Below are 3,496 nucleotides of genomic sequence, written 5' to 3'. Positions count from 1 at the left end.
TTAAAAGGAAGTTTCCCCTGAACACAGCTAACACATTCCCATGAGTTTTCTTTTCTCCGGGCAAAACATTCCCAGCTCCTCAAACTCATTCTCATATGCCATCAGTTCAAGACCCTTCCCTGTTTGGTTTCCCTCCTCTGGATATTCTCTAGCTTATGAATCAGATCCTTTCAGAGCTGCTGCCTAACTATATCTCCCTCAACTTACACTTGTGAAGCTGATTTTTTGTACTGAGGTACAAGAGTTTACATTTATCCCTAAAAAATGTTATGTGATTAGACTCAGCCCAGTGCTCTAGGATTAAGATCCTTCTGCATTCTGATTGTCACTCAGTGTACCGACTGTTCTTCACTCCCCCAGATTTTGTGGCGTCTACAAATCCTATGAGCGGATTATCTGTGCCTTTATCTAAGACATTGATAAAAATGTTTGATAACACAGAGCCAAGTCCCTGGGGTTCTCTACTGGAGGCCTCCTGCCAAGTTGAAGGTGAACCATTAGCAATCACTTTTGCATCTAGCTATCCAACCAATTGTGAATCCATGTGATTTCATTACCACTAATGCATACTTCTCCATCTCCTAGACAAGAATAGTATGAGGCGCTTTACAAGAGCTTTACTAAAATCTAGGTAAACTATACATACAGCATGTCCCTCATCTACCAGTTTAAAAATCCTGACAGAGAAATGAGATTAGTTTGGTGGGACTTGATCTTGATTCTTTGCAGATCTAGGGGAGTGCAACAGTGGATAGAGTGCTGGGCCTAAATTCAGTAAAACCTGAGGTCAAAACCGGCCTCAATCACTTCCTAGCTGTGTGACCCTGGACAAGTCACTTAACCCTCTTTGTCTCAGTTTTCCCCTCTGTAAAAATGAACTGGAGGAGGAAATGGCAAACCACTCTACTATCTTTGCCAAGAAAACCCCAAATGGGGTCAGGAAGAGTTAGATGTGACTGAAACGAATGAACAACAATCAAATTCTAGGTATTGGCCAATAATTTCTTAACTGATCTTTTCTAGAATTATCCCAGGAATCAAAGTCAAGCTCAGTGGCCTGTAATTTGTAGACTTTGCTTCTCTTTTCTGGGAGTTTTCAGATTCTATTCTCTTCACTTTTGGAGAATTGGGACAATATTTGCCCTTGTCTAATCTTGCAGTACTTCTGTTGTCCACAATCATTTGAATGTCACTGAGAATGATTCAGAAATCACATCTGCCAGTTCTTTCAGGACCCAAGGACCTAGTTTATTTGGAGCAGGTCACTTGACTTCACCAAGGACAGCTGGGTGCTAGCTTACTATCTCTCTACTTCTCTTGATCATCACTCCCTATTATTATTCTATTTATTCTGTTGTTTCCAATATAAAGAAAACAGAAACAGCATAATCAAGCAGCTCAGCCTTCTGCCTGCTGTCAGAATGACAGTCCCATCTATCCTAAGCAAAGGTCTGACTGTCCTTTGATTCTTCTTTTGCCCTAACAGAATTTTTTTTAAAAAATCCTTTTATTGTCCTTAACGTCCCATGGCAGCCTCAGCTTATTCAGCATCATCCTTTCTGACACTATTTTACAGGACTGTGCCACACCCGACCATCTTCTGTTCTTCTGTTGCTTCCCTTTTTTGTATATTTCCTTTCAAAATATAACTTGTTGATGAGTCTCCTATGCGTCCACATCATTCTCTTCAGACAAATACCATAAATGAGAGATGTAATACAAGCAATGGGAGCAGGATGTGATGATGGACTCAATCCTGGAGGAGGGAGAATTGAGAAAACAGAACCCTGGAAGGAAGGAGTGGGAAGAGAGAAAAATATTCATATCAGTCTTGATAACAGGATAACAATTAGAAAGGTTGCACAGATCTTATAGTTACCTGTAGGACGTCCTACACAAATAAAAAATATAAGGTTATTGAAAGTAATAGCAAGAAGGATAGAGCATTGATGGACAATTGGGAGGGGGGGAATCAAAAGAGGCCCAGGGCAGGAGATGGCTCCTCAGCTGAGCTTTGAAGGAGACTGGGGATTTGAAATGGCTGAGCTGAGGAGGGCGTGCACACCGGCTGCACATGATGCAAAAGATACACAGACTCCCCAAAAGTTACAAAGCAAAATTAACTCACTCTACACTAAAACGTTCTCCTTTTTTTCTATTCATTTATCTCCAGCTGTCTCAGGAACAACTCCCCTTAAGTCCTAAACAGAAAAGCGGGACACCTGTAAGCTTTAAAAACCACACAGCATGTGCCTGGAATAACAATAAATCCTCAGTAGACACTTTCACTGCTTGGCTAGGAGAGGCTGTTGTGAACTTAAATAAATTATGCACCCTGAAACTGAGAGAGAGGGAGAGAGGGGGGAGGGGGAGGGGGAGAGAGAAGAAGAGAGGGGAGACACACAGAGACAGAGACAGAGAGAAAAGGAGAAAGAGATAGAGACGAGAGAGACAGAGACAGAGAGAGACAGAGAGAAAGGAGAGAGATAACAAAAAGAGTGAGAGATTCACAACTAGATGAAGGGGGCAAACTGATTTGATTTTAAAAAATAATTCATTTTCAGCTTGGATAAGATCCATCTAAAGATTTTTCCCCTACAAATTAATAGTATAAAAGTCCCAGGCTGTGATAACTCTAATTCAGAGCTATTTTGTGTTTGCTAAATGGAATGTGACAGGGATCTGAAACACTGACATACTATGGAAAATAATTAGTTGAGAACTAACTTGATAATTTTACCACTGAGAAGAATGAACGGAAATCAACCTTCACTTTAATTATGTATAAAGAAGAAGTATAATTACCTGCACAAGATAGTAATCAGGGAAATGAAAATACATTCCTCTGTTATCTGGGAGATAGCAAACTAGCTTGTTTAATCTGCTCACCTCTTGTATAGTAAAGATAGCAAATTAGTTACTATAATTCCACCAAAATCCATCCCAGAGTAAAGCTGAATAGGGGAAAAAAGAAAATTTAATGAACTTTTTTCTCATGTAATAATATATTCATTTCATGCCTCTAGGGAGTTCTGCCCAAGAAATGAAGCTAAGTACATTGGGGTAAGTCTCAAATTACCTGAGAACCCAGTCTAGACACAACAGTTGGGATTTTAGGCAAACAGCAAGTTTTCTTACCCTCCCTTTATTACTGGTTTGGTCACCCATACCCGGCTGCATGGTTGCAGAGAGTGTGGGACTTGGCACTGCAACCCTGCCCCTGATATGTCTTGGCTGGGTAATAATCATGAGCATCCCTCCGAGTCTCTGACAGCTCGTGAATACTGAGCTGATCGCCCAGCTCCCATGGCTATACCCTGGTACAAATGGGGCCCCATGTCTACAGTGTTTCCCTCCTCACCTCTGCCTCACAGAACCCAGAGTCCTTTGGCATACAGCTCACTCAAGTATCACATCCAAAAGACTTTTCCTGATCTCCATCTTATTAGTCTCTCTCTCTCTCTCTCTCTCTCTCTCTCTCTCTCTCTCTCTCTCT

General features: G+C 41.2%; 1 long non-coding RNA gene across 1 annotated transcript in view; it reads right to left on the bottom strand.

Annotated features, from left to right (window-relative positions):
* Positions 1-847: 847 nt before the first annotated feature.
* LOC138143894 (uncharacterized) overlaps positions 848-3,496 on the bottom strand; it is a 62,314-nt gene continuing 59,665 nt past the window's right edge. The window contains exon 5 of the long non-coding RNA XR_011163819.1: positions 848-1,787. This is a non-coding gene — a long non-coding RNA (uncharacterized lncRNA). The remainder of the gene's footprint in view (positions 1,788-3,496) is intronic.

The sequence above is a fragment of the Petaurus breviceps genome, unplaced genomic scaffold, assembly GCF_028583685.1.
Source record: "Petaurus breviceps papuanus isolate PSGF00001 unplaced genomic scaffold, PetGlider_PUasm1.0 90681, whole genome shotgun sequence".
NCBI classification, from domain to species: domain Eukaryota; kingdom Metazoa; phylum Chordata; class Mammalia; order Diprotodontia; family Petauridae; genus Petaurus; species Petaurus breviceps.
Note: the sequence above shows the minus strand (reverse complement) of the source record. Positions and strands in the feature narration are given on the sequence as shown.